The sequence below is a fragment of the Etheostoma spectabile genome, chromosome 5 (genome assembly GCF_008692095.1).
Source record: "Etheostoma spectabile isolate EspeVRDwgs_2016 chromosome 5, UIUC_Espe_1.0, whole genome shotgun sequence".
Classification (NCBI taxonomy): Eukaryota; Metazoa; Chordata; class Actinopteri; order Perciformes; family Percidae; genus Etheostoma; species Etheostoma spectabile.
In genome coordinates, this window is record NC_045737.1 from 17,735,250 (window position 1) to 17,748,902 (window position 13,653).

Consider the following 13,653-nt stretch of genomic DNA (forward strand, 5'->3'; position numbering starts at 1 on the left):
AGAAGAACTGAAAAGCATCTTTAAAATCTATGTAATAATTAATCACAAAGCAAAGCTCCTGATAAAGCATGTTGTCTAGACATTTTGCACCCAGGGACCTTGGCCAGGATAATGGGGCATGAATGTTTGATAAGACAAAGCTCCTTGATGACATTCTTAGGTGGTTGCAGTGACCTGCACTATAAACTAGGGAAACTGGGTCATATGATCTACTTTGCTTCAAGTTTTGTATATCAACATGTAAACAAATCTATTTTTTAATGCAGAAAATTGACCTCATTAATGAGGTGGGCCACCTTTAAGTAATGAGTTTCTGCTTCAGACCCTGGTTCCAACTGTGCCCACTGCTTCCAATACGCCTCTGATCAAGGCTATCTAACTGAATTTTATTATGTGTCTATACCAGCTCAATGGATAGGTTTTATGAACTGGCTTTTGGAATTCAACAAGAATAACATACTGCAACTGTTAAAAAAAACAACCCAAATGTTTTTTTTCTGGTACAAAGACATTAATAATGCATGAAATGTGTAAAATTGCGTGAAACCTGTCTAAGTGTCTAAACCTGCCTGAGTCCAGGAGCCGCCTTCTTGTTTCTCAGATGTCTGTAGTTGCTGACTGAAGCACTACATCACAACAAACGCACTTAGCATTACAACAAAGAGCGTCTGGAGTGTGGATTGTTGATTTATGCCTAAAAAATAAACACCCCACCAGACAGTGTGCAGGAGAAGCGTATTCCTGCACATTTAACGGACAGCAATCTACTCAAGTCAATCGCCACATGAAGGCTTTAATAGATGATGGGTCTACTTCCGCATGAATCCCACATTAACATTAAGAATCCTAATATCGGCAGTTTATTAGAAGCCTGGTCACCTCCTGCTGGGAGATGGTAGGCGCAACCCCATTTAATTTTCCTCCCTTTCTCTTGGCCTAGTCTGGTACAATAAATCATTGTCAAATGTCATTTGACTGTAAAAATTAATTTTTGATTTTGAAAAAAGGCAGCACTCCCACAGCTGCCTTAAAGGCCATGTTGCAGGTTAACCACCACTGTTGCTTATTGGGTACAAAAAGCACTCAAGATATGTATATAATTTTTTAAAATGTCTCCAAATAGTGTTAAATGTTAGTTTTTGGTCATTTTCTGTATTTTTATTGAGTCAATTCGGCAATGACGTCACGTTGGGGAGCGAAGTCTCAGCCTGGCACTAGAACTACGGCGACTGACTGGGATGAGGAAGAGGTGGAAAGGCCAGCAGCCGAATAATTACAAACCTGCCAGTTGTGAGAGGACAATTGAGGAATTGTCAAGATTTTGTGAAAGTCTCCTTCATTTATTTCCTTCATTTAGCAATGCAGCAGTGCATGACTTTACTTTTTACTGTCAGTGAAAAGCAAAGAGTGAACATCAACGTTTTCTTTCTATCTAGGGACAGTGATCATGTCAATAGTTCAGATAAGTACTGGTACACTTGTCTAGCTATAGGAATAGAAGGCATCCCCTAGTGTTTACCTCTTCCTCCAGTGAAAACGTGTCACTGTGTTTGGCATGTGCGTGCGGCGGCAAAGCTGCGGCGGAGAGCTTGTGCTGTAGGGGAGTGAGCGCGTTTTAGCCGCGGGTCGAGAAGCTCGCCCCGCAATCAGCAGATCTGACGATGCCTAAATCCGTTTGTGACACTTTAGACAGGATCATGGTCCTCCCCAAGCCAGCACGCACCAGCATTTTAATTGTTTATATTTACTTTACCATTCTTTTTAGACGGAGTCATATGAAAGGCTACTTATCCCTAGACAACGCCAGTTCACTGCATGCAGGCAGGCTATAAAAAATATCTTATGACAGTATCAAGACAATCATTTTGGGCCATTATAGCCCTTCCCCTTGATATCATATGATCTAAAGAAAACACAATAAGATACGTGATACCTCACAATAGCAGTGTTTAACCTCCTGTTATCCTTGGGGTCATTTTAACCCTAGTCAATGCTTAACATCTCTAAAAAGGTGCTTGACATCATTTTTTTTTGCTTCATATTAAATGACTTTTCCTAATTTAATGGGGACAACTGCTTAAACATAAAATTACCTGATCATATTTTTTTAATGTCCTGTATGCATTTTGGACCAGGTGTTCCTGGTTGTTTTAGCTGTATAAAACACAGAAAATATAAACATTTTACACAAATTTTCTGAGACTGTTTTGGCTGATATTGAGGTCACTTTCACATGCTTTCACTCTTTCTACACTCACTCTCATTCCAAAATGGCCTGCAAAAAGTTTTGCTGTCAGCGAAGTTTTGTCACAGCTCTTCGACACTGAACGTGACATAGAGGAGTGTGTCCAAAACTGAGGATAATGTTGAGGAGGTCCCTGATTATGAGGCATCCTCCTGAAGAAAATGAGACTCTTGGGGTTGACCCTTCTGTTGTCTCTTAACTACCAGCAGACGCATTACCTTCCAAAAATCTAATGTTATGGTCCCTCTCGCCACTTGAACAACAGGGTAGACTTAGTGCTGCTTATGTAATAATGATTCCAGGTCCCACCAGGTATGCTGTCTGCCATGTCCAAGACATAAAATCAGCATTTGAGCTTTTCATGACACCATCAGTTGAAAAAGATATATTTGAGATGCCAAATTTAGAAGGAAGTAGTGTGTATGTGGAGAGTTGGAAAGATGTGGACGTGACAGACCTCCATGCCTACATTGGGTTGCACATTTTGGCAGGAGTATACAAGTCAAAAGTTGAAGCAAAAGCAAGCCTTTGGAATGCTGACACTGGAAGGGCAATATTTTCAGCCACTGTCTCTGAAAACATTCAATGTTTTCTCCCGTGTCATCCGCTTTGATGACAGAGAAACAAGGAAAGGGCCGACGGGAGCGTGACAGATTGGCAGCAATGGACAAGTGGGTTCTCTACAATCCAGGCCCACATGTGAATGTGGATGAATGTCTGGTTGCATTTCATGGCCGCTGGCCGTTCAGAAAATATTCCAGTTGCTAGTTTAGGTTTTCAACATAAAAAAATGGTAAACGTTTTTTAAGTACCAACATTTTCTGGAGGTTTCAAATCCTAGGGTCAAATTGACCCCAAGGATAACAGATGTTAGTAAATTTGAGGAAAACAGGAGAGTTAATCTACAGAGTTCAGCAAATGGTGAAGCAACTCTGATTATCACTATCATGAGTGTCACTTCATTGCTGCTATGAAGCTGCAGTCAAGACTTTAGTTTTCAAATAGAGGAGACTTGCAGTACTTACATCCGGATGTAAAATGAGAATTTGCCTAATAAGTAAAATAATTTCTCTATTCTGAAATTATTCAATGTATAATTTACAAAAGAATGCAATCCTGTTGAGATATACAGCGCATACAAGAAACTGCAAGTATGTATTGATTTTTTTACAGTAATAGTTCACTAATTCTGTCTTATTTATACCCTTACCACAGTAAAAAAAGAAATTATGACAGCCATGTGGTAGGTTATATGGGTTATTGTGGCTTAATTTTTAATTTAAAAGAGGACTACTGCATTATTACCTTAATGTTGAAATCTAATAGCAGCAACTTGATGTAGCTACTTTAAGAACTTTAAGAAGAAACTGATTAGACTCACAGTGGCAGCTAGAATATAATATTCTTCAAACAGGCATTTCGATTGACATCAGTGAACATGGTGATATGAGCATATGAGGCTCTTGCCACCAGGTCAATCAAACTGCATGCAATAAAAAAGATAGGTTAGACCGACATGAGGGTGAATTGAAAAGTTACATTTCAAAATGACAAAAACACCACAAATCATGACACCTAATCCCAAAATGCAATTGCTGGCGTGAGAGTAAAGAGAGTGTTTATTGATGCTCTGAGTCATCATCAGACCTAAAGAAGCATGTGTGTGTTTGTATGTGTGTGTGCGTGTTTGGGGGGGTTCTTTTCTTTCATGTTTTTCTAATGTTTCCTATTGAAATTTAATTAACACTGTCTAAATTGATTGGACATTTTCATACACAGCTCTCAATATATGGAGCTAGAACAGTGACAGTAACCTGTGGTATTGAAAATAAAATTTGGCATTGAAACAAGAAATATTAGCACGGAAAAAGCACATTTCTTTTTAGCAGAACTCATGAGTTTTAACTTTGCGCAAAAATGTTGTTGCACTATTTATAGACATTTTACACTGATGTTTTTTTACCTTGCTTTTATGATCTTACTGTAGCACTTTGAGATTTGTTTAAATGTAAAGTGCATTACTAATAAAAATTATTATTATTATAAAAATGTTGTGGAAATGTAAGAGATAATTTCTCACATTGAGTCTTGTTTAATTTTCAGAAAAAAATACACAGACAGAAAAAGGCGCTGTCTGGCAACCAACTCCGTAGGGTCCAACGTCATCACGCATTCCTAACATTTAAAGGGACTGTGATCCCCAAACAGCCATCATTACATGCAGTGCCTAAGGGCAATAAATTGCATGTATAACATTTATAACCAACAGTGTCTGGAACCACACTTAACAACATAGGTGAATTATGTATGTCACATTCACTACAAGCTGATATATAAAACACAAACATCAAAAAGTATTAATCTCACAATCCTATATTATTTCACTTTGACGTTTGTTTGCATCATGATTCTGATGTCTATGTCTTTTCAGTGACAGTTTTTTTTTATGCTGTCAAGAGTTTTACGATTTTCAATTTCAACTTTCCGTCACTGTTTTGGCGTAGGGGGGAGGGGCCTGAGGGGAGGGACAAAGCGGGCATGGTTTACGGGTAATTTACATAAGCTCTAGGCAAGAGACCGCACCTCCACAGGAATCCTGACAGATGTGCCATTTTTTTTCACATAGAAGCAGGCTGGTTGAGTGTTAACTTTTAATGTAGGCCTAAGCTGTGCTGTTAGCAGAGGTTAGCACTGTTCTTTATTTAGCACACATCAACTAACTTGTGGCTATTTGTAGCCAAGTCTCCCGCCGGGGATGTCAGTCTATCTTCTATAATATAGTATTTATAATAGCAGTAATTCCTGTCCTTTAGGACTCCTAAGGCCAGTGTTAAAAATACACAGCTTAAAAAAAAGAACTGTCACTGAAAAGACACAGACATCAAGAAAAAATGCAGATTGACATTGAAAAACCTATCATAATGCAAAAAAATGTCAAAGTGAAATAATATGGGATTGTGAGATTTTTACTTTTTGATTTTTGTGTTTTATATATCAGTTCAACATTTTTCAGTGCCAATATTTCTTGCTTCAATGCCATATTGTATTTTCAATAGCACAGGTTACTGTCACTGTTCTAGCTCCATATCACCATTCATTATAGTATATAAAACATAAAATATGATGAACAGGAATTGATAAATAATAAATGTCAATTTCTATTTTAGTAAATTTGCACACAAATTCCTGAAACAAATTCATAAAAGGCTATGTGATGTATAAGTTTACATGAAATGTTGTTGGTTTTGTGTGGTAGGTGTGGCTGTCATAAGTTTTGCAAGAGGATTTATTATGTTATATTATTTTATGTATATCTATTATCTATAAGTAAGGTAATGTATTAATGTAATGTAATGTGTTTTTCCTTGATTATTTTTTCAAATTACAGTCTAGGAGAGCTGTCATGGATATGATCTATGGAAAAAAAAAACTCCTACCCTCTATAGCCTAAATTCCTGCTTCATAGGGCAGGGAGACTTGTTTGCTCTTGAACCACTGAATAATATTGAATCTCTGCCTTGCTTCACTGCTTTTCTTAGACAGCTGCATAGACAATTCTATCTGCTAACGGTTACTAGTCTGCGAAAATGTTAATTTTATCAGTCTCTTGCAAATATATTGTGATAATTTGGAGGTATTTTACAGTAAAAACATTACTTAATAAAAAACACAGTAACGAACCATGAATATTACCTGAAATGTGTACGCTTTAAATATTATTCAGGTGTCTCCCTATTCAATTGCCTACTGCTGAACATGCAGCTGTTCACAATAGGTAACTTCAAGGCTTTCTCTTTGAATTCACCCTCCCACTCGCTGCTGAGCGGCCCCCGGCCCACGAGCTGAGAGAAGGAAACAGCACGGAAACATTGTGGATGCAGCAGCAGTAGGTCAGAAGTGCCGTGTACCCCGTGGCCATTCGATGAGCTAATTTGCATGCTCACCATGTTGGACCCTGGCCCGGTCACATTTGCATTTCACAGGTGAAAATTGCAGCATCCTCAACCATGACACATCAATACTTCTGTATTAGAAAGTGAATAAACTACTATTTTGCTCCATTCAGTAACAGGTGGTCTTTGCTGTCTTTGCACCAACGGCGAGGAATTAGAGGCGTGTAATTGGTGAATTTTACTGTGCAAACAGGAGCCGTGTGAAAAAACAAGAGACTGGACACTGACTTTAGAATATCTCTGGAAATCAAAGACAATCCTACAAACTGAACTGAAAGGTGCAACAACTATCTATAGCAAATCCTCCTTTCCTGTCTAATTCATTATGGCACCCACACCCTATTTGATTAAGTAATTAGTAGAGGTTACAGATACACATTGATTAATAAAGAATGCTATCAAACAAACAATACTGTTGGGACATTTGGTGTTAATGGGTCTTAAATGGAATAATTGCACAGAGGAGCATGACACAGTTACATACTGTGCTGTAGCTCCAAGACAATTATCTCCATCTCATTATCCAACCTGTTTATGATTCCCTTCCATTCTTTTGTGTTTTGGGCAGCTCCGATGCACGCTAAAAAATAGTTAGGGTGTCAATGAACTGTCATGTAATAACCTAGGGAAATGTGGAGCTATCATACCATCGTCCAACTAAATGGAGCACAGTGTAAATTCCTTCAGGAAGAGCTGTTAGAGGCTTTTATTTTAACCAATCAGAAGCGGCCATGAATTTCACAAGCCAATCACAGTCTGACATCCCTCTTTTAAACCTTTCTCTCTCTTCTGCTCAGTTGTCATTTCAGGCTAAGACCACAACTTGTAATTTGGACAGCTGTTTGGCACTTGTATCCTCTCCGTTTTGCTTTTTGTTTTTGCCATGTTGGCTTCATATTTTTGATCCTGTGTCGTTCCCAGGTCCAGGATGTTGTTTGACACTGGAGGTTTTCACAGTCTCTCCTGACGGCCTTCGCAGAAGCTCTAGCCTGTCCTCAATGCCCGGCTCCCATTTGAACAAAACGGTGCGATCCTTAGCTTAGGTTCCGGGCCAGCTTCAGGATTGTGGCATCATGCTGGCTCCAGGCCTGCCTTCTCCCGAGCTCCGGGAGCTGGCTGCCCATGCAGGTTGCATCTTGCCGGTTCTCTCGCCTTTCACTCCTGCAGCTGTTGTGGTCGGAAGCAGTCCAAGCCGTCAGATCCCCCTCCCGCTTCCCTGCTGACGTGATGGTGGGTCTCTCAGCCTTATGGTGCTACGGCTGCTCCGGGCACTTCTTTGGACACGGGTGGCATATGATAATTACGGTTCCCGTTTGACTGAAAGTCCTTTGGCGGTTCACTCCATCCACGCTCGTCAAAATCACAGAAGAGCTGCTTGTTACATGTAATGCGCAAATAGTTTGATGTACAGTAACTAGCACAAGTTTCAGACTCTTCAACATGCTAGATTTATACAACTGTATTATATGTCTTAGGCCTTTTTAGCTTTCTTATGCTCTGTCACATACTTGTGTCATGCTTTGGAGTTAATTCCCTGTTCTAATAACTGGGAAAGTGTATCATTCTCTATAGGGATTCAACACGCAATATTAAAAGTTTCTTTTTGAAGCTATTACATCACTATCAGTAGTTCATTGCTGTCGTCAAGCAGCATGCATGAGGACTTATCTGCTTCTGAATATTTATCTATCCATCATTGCATCTGCTGTCTGCTTGTTGCTTCGTGTTTCATGCTCACTTCGTTGGCTAGTTAGCCATATTCTTTGTATCTAATAAGTGATCTATCAATACCAGAGTATCCTTAGCACTAATTTCGTTTATTGTCATCATTATCATTTACAGCTAATTGACAAATTATTGATCATTTAATTGTCTATCAGGTTACAATCACTCGCATCAGCAAACTACGTTTATCTTCATCACATTATCTGTGGGGGTCTTCTTGTGCTTCATTGGTTCATGCATTATTTGCTAGATGTCATCAATTAAATATCCCCTGAGCGTATTCTGTGATCTTCAGATTCATGCTGTTTATAACCTTTTGGTCAAGGCTGACCTCGGCAGTTTCATGCATCATTCACGTGCGTAGACTCACTCATGCCGTGTCAATCAGCGTTTAGGCTTATGCATCATAGTAGCGTGTCCTCTTCACTGTATCAAGTTACGACCTCTCATGTAATCACTTTTGAGCTTAATACAGTATCTATGTCTAATTTTCTATTTTCAATTTACCTAGATATTTGCTAATGCTGCTAAAAGTAGGTGTTTTATTCTATTTACCCGGACACATTATTTCATGTTTTACATGATTCCTTCAAGCATTTATTAGAACTTTCTATTTTCTGTTGATGCTGGTTTCCTATTCGCTTGCTTTTTCGCAGGCTTTTAAGCGGTGCTTATTCATTGTCCTATCATAACGTGTTTAATGCAAACTCGTCTTTGCAGCAGGGTGAATGGGGTTTCCTCTCTGAATTAGTTTTAACAATATTCGTCTTTGCAGCTTGGACCTCATCTTCACTGGACTTCTAACAAGATCTTATCATGTTCAACGTCCTCATCATTATACAAGTTTTATGTCAAGTAATTGCAGCATGGCCAGTTGATCTCTTCTTTCAACATGTTAACCTATCCTCTTCTTTGCAGCTTGTTTAACCCATAATTGTCTCACAACATTGTCAACTGACATCTTATTATGGAGCTATGTACCTCATCTTATTACAGCATTATTACCGGGATATCATCACTGACATGTGGCTAACTTCATTACAGCTAGCCTTCCATTTAAATCATAACTACTTACATTCTAAACGCAGAGGTGCTGCTCCACTTGTTGCCCACACACACGCTCTTCATGCTTTTAATCATGATTAATTTATTTATCAGGCTATAGACAAGAGCTCCCCTGCTACATTATTCCTACTTTGATTTAGCCATAATTTTAAGGTAGTTCTAATGAAATCTAACGTTCACCTAAGCATCTGGTCATTCATTCAGATAGGGGCTGCTACTACAGCGGGAAATCAAGGTAACTCATGTACATCTCTACAACAATTTGGTAAATGGTCATCCTCTGCCTACTCCTCTTACATTTGTCCCAATGTCAACGACATCCTTGCAAACCAGAGATCTTTAAAGTCATTATTTTCGGGTAAGCATGCGTATAACTGATGGTGGTGTATTTGTCATGGTCACTGATATTATACTCTCACATTCTAATGAGTTGATTTTGCCCAATTATGTGTTGTCATGTTATCTACATATACAGTATTTGTAATGATTGTAAAGTCGTACGCCGTGCGAGGGTTAAGAATATTTAAACCAAGACGTTGTGCTGAAGTAAGAATCATATTTAAAAAAAAATATAAATATATAGCGTCTGGGTATGCCTATTCTTATCCTCGTCACAGTGTCCAGGGTTGGCTATAGGCACAGCATCTGGTTAATATTATTTAATTTTACAATATAATTATATATTATCAGACGCTGTGCCGTAAATAATAATAAATCAAACCTGGATGCTTTGCCAAGGATAAGAATAGGCTAACCCGGACACTGTGCTGTGGATATTAACAAACCAAACCCGGACGAGGATAACCACAGGCTAACTGTGGCGAAGCTGTGCCGATGAAAGTGTAGTAAACCCAGACGCTGTGCCAAGGATAAGTGTAACCAAACCTGGATGCTGAGATGAGGTGGGGGATTACCTTTTGGCATTGGACCCCTTTAAAAAATAGAATTTCATAACGATGGAGTCTAATCTCCAAAGACTGCACATTTCTTATTTTGCACATGTACAATAAATCTTTGCATACCTGCAACAAAGTCTCTCCTGATTGAAATGTAAACTGGCTGAGAGCTTGCAAAGAAAATCCCAAATCCTATATCAAATCTCTTCAATTTTGATGTTAAAGACATTCTGAGCCTTAGTAATATGAACATGGGGGCAGATGACTCAAAGACATTCCAGCAAGGTGTTTCATATATTACCATATTAAGAGGATTATCAGCACTGAGAAGACTAGAGGGATGTATGTGGTAAGTTTATCTGCGGCAATGTGAAATGCATTCAAGTCGTGTACTTCAGCACCTGTCTTTTAAAAGCATATTTTCACCTTGGTTGTAAATTGTCTTGTCACTTTTAATTGAAATGCATGGGCTAACCTCAAACAGGGCAATTGCACTGGGTAGGAACATTGGCTAGAAAATGTAATCCCCTCAATTCCTTTAATCTATAGAGGGAACCTGACCTTTCCTTTTTGACGTACACTCTAATAATGCAAGGCTGCCTCTGCACCCACAGCGTAGACACACCATATAGATTGTTGAGTCTCACAAGTTAAGTTGTGTGCTAAGTCAGGAAGATGTGGTCAGTGAGTGGATTATCGCCCTCGCCGTCCATTATGAGCGACCTCTTCTTGTATACGTGACTCTCAGGGCACAGATTCAGTTTCTGCAGCGGTGCAGGTTTGCCCCATGTCAGCACATCAGATCATCTTTAAATTCACACCGCATACTCAGTGAGCTTCACTCACAATTTCCACTCCTGAGAGGTGTGAGTCGATGGAGGATGTACTGGAATCATCAAGCTCTTTTGACCCCGTTTGAAGCCTAAAGGTCTTTTTATTCTCAAAGAAGAATTGCTTGAACTTTTCCTGAGGAGGGTCAGTGTTTGTGCATCACAACATAACTTCTGTTCTGTTGGTCTTCAGTGCTGTTGTTGTATTATCAATGGATTTCAGCAGTGCATAATGTATTTCTGTAAAAAATAAATGCATCATCTGAACCAAATTGCAGTAAATGTGAAGGCTGATCATTCAAATGGTACTAGCAGGTAAATCTGTCAGAGATTGATATTTATACCTGTAATTAGTGTGCCTTTTAAAACACCAATTAACAAAATGTAGATTAATAGTCTCTGATGTAGAGCCTCCTTATTAATTTCAATTTGACCGTACTGAACAGCCCAGTCTCATAGCAGATCGTGAAATGGCGATGTTATTTAATCTATTGATTTGTGTATTCGTGGTGGTGAGCGCAAATTTTAAAATAATGTATTTCAATGGGAAGCATCTTTCATGACAATGGCGATTACGGCAGCAAGTAGTATTGAATAGCTGAAAATCCACGTAAGGACGTTGGTTGGGGTGGTGGATGGGTCAAACCACACAGGATTTTATGGGGCGCCGTTTGTAAAGCGGCTCGCACTGAAAATAACAGCAACATTTTGTCACATTTAGCTTTAAATAATGTTTAAAAACCTCGTATGAAATTTTGAGGGTCACTTTCTTGCACATTTACAACAATATTTGTCAACTTGGAAATATTTTAAATAGTTAATCCAATATTAAATGTTACACCTAAGTTAAATGTTAATCTATATGCTAAATCTAAATCTAATGTTAAATCTAAATCTAATAAATCTAAATCAATAAATGTTAATCTAATATTAAATCTAAATCTAAATGTTAAATCTAAATCTAAATCTAAATGTTAAATCTAAATATTAAATCTAAATCTAAATGTTAATCTAAATCTAAATCTAAATTGTTATCTAAATATTAAATCTAAATCTAAATGTTAAATCTAAATCTAAATGTTAAATCTAAATCTAATCTAAATTTAAATCAATATATAAATCTAAATGTTAAATCTAAATCTAAATGTTAAATCTAATCTAAATCAAATGTTAAATCTAAATGTTTCGGGTGAAACTAAATATTTAGCTAATATGCAAATTAGTCGTACCGGAAGTACCAAAATAAAAGCTCGAGGAGGTCAGGTATGTTTATAGTGTCAAATAACGAATAAAATCCTCTCATTGGGAGATATGAACTCTTGAACTTGGATAACCGTGAAAAACTACCTAAAATAATAAACACAGTTGGGAAAACTGTATTTGAAGAGTACTTTGAGTTTTTAGTGTCACTTTATGAATGGTGGGAATATAGCCACTATAGCCCACGAGGGGCTCACTTTGACTGGTCTGTCACGTTCGCTTGCATTAAAGTCAGCAAGACTATCCCCGCCCGCCCCGACAAGGCACTGACAGACACTGCGAAATGTCTAACGAATCCGCGTTAGCCGAGAACACGGCAGAGCCGTCCCGTGGCTGAACAAACTTATTCACAAGCGACAGCAACAGCCTCAGGGCCACCGCAGCCATCTCGGTAAGCATGTTTTCCAAATCACAGGCTGCACCCTGTGTCAAGGCTAACTTTACTAAACTAGCTAACGGTAGCTAGCCAGTAGAGATTTGCTACTACCTTGACAACAAGACAATGCTAGCTCCGTGATTTGGAAAACATGCTTACCGAGTGGCCTGCGGTGGCCCTGAGGCTGTCGCTGTTGCTGTTTAAATAGTTTGTCACCCACCAGGACGCTCTGCCGATGTTCTCGGCTAACGCGGATCGTATACATTTCGCAGTGTCTTGTCAGTGCCTTGTCGGGGGCGGGGGGGATAGTCTCTGCTGACCTTAATCAAGCGAACGTGACAGACCTCAAAGTGAGCCCCTCGTGGCTGGCTATGTGGCTATAATTCCCACACCATTCATAAAAGTGACCACTAAAACTCAAAGTACTCTTCAAATACAGTTTTCCCCAACTGTGTTTATTTTTTTAGGTAGTTATTTTCACGGTTATCCAAGTTCAAGAGTCCATATCTCCCAATGAGAGGATTTTTATTCGTTATTTGACACTAAAACATACACTGACCTCCTCGAGCTTTATTTTGGTACTTCCGGTTACCGACATTAATTTGCATATTAGCTAAATATTTAGTTTCACCCGAAACATTTAGATTTAACATTTAGATTTAGATTTAACATTTAGATTTAGATTTAACATTTAGATTTAGATTTAATATTTAGATTTAACATTAGATTTAGATTTAGATTTAACATTTAGATTTAATTAATATATTTATTTAATTTAGATTTACATTTAAATTAGATTAATTTGATTTAACATTTAGATTTAGATTTAGATTTAACATTTAGATTTAGATTTAGCATATACATTTAACATTTAACATTTAGGTGTAACATTTAATATTTGGATTTAACTATTTAAAATATTTCCAAGTTGACAAATATTGTTGTAAATGTGCAAGAAAGTGACCCTCAAAATTTCATACCAGGTTTTTAAACATTATTTAAAGCTAAATGTGACAAAATGTTGCTGTTATTTTCAGCACGAGCCGCTTTACAAACGGCGCCCCGTAGGATTTTCACGCCGGAGACCGTTGATCTTGTCCCGTATGCTGCAGTTCATTTCAGCGTTGTTCTTCTGCTAACCACAACCATCCCGTTGTTGTTGCCGTCTCCAGCATGTGACGGTTCTTTTCCCTGTTTTTCTTTTCCTAACCACAACCGTCCCATTGTTGTGGCGCGTCCCGCGTGTGGCAGTCTATCCCATTGTTGTGTTTCATTTCCCCATTGTTGCGTCCCCCAGAGACCG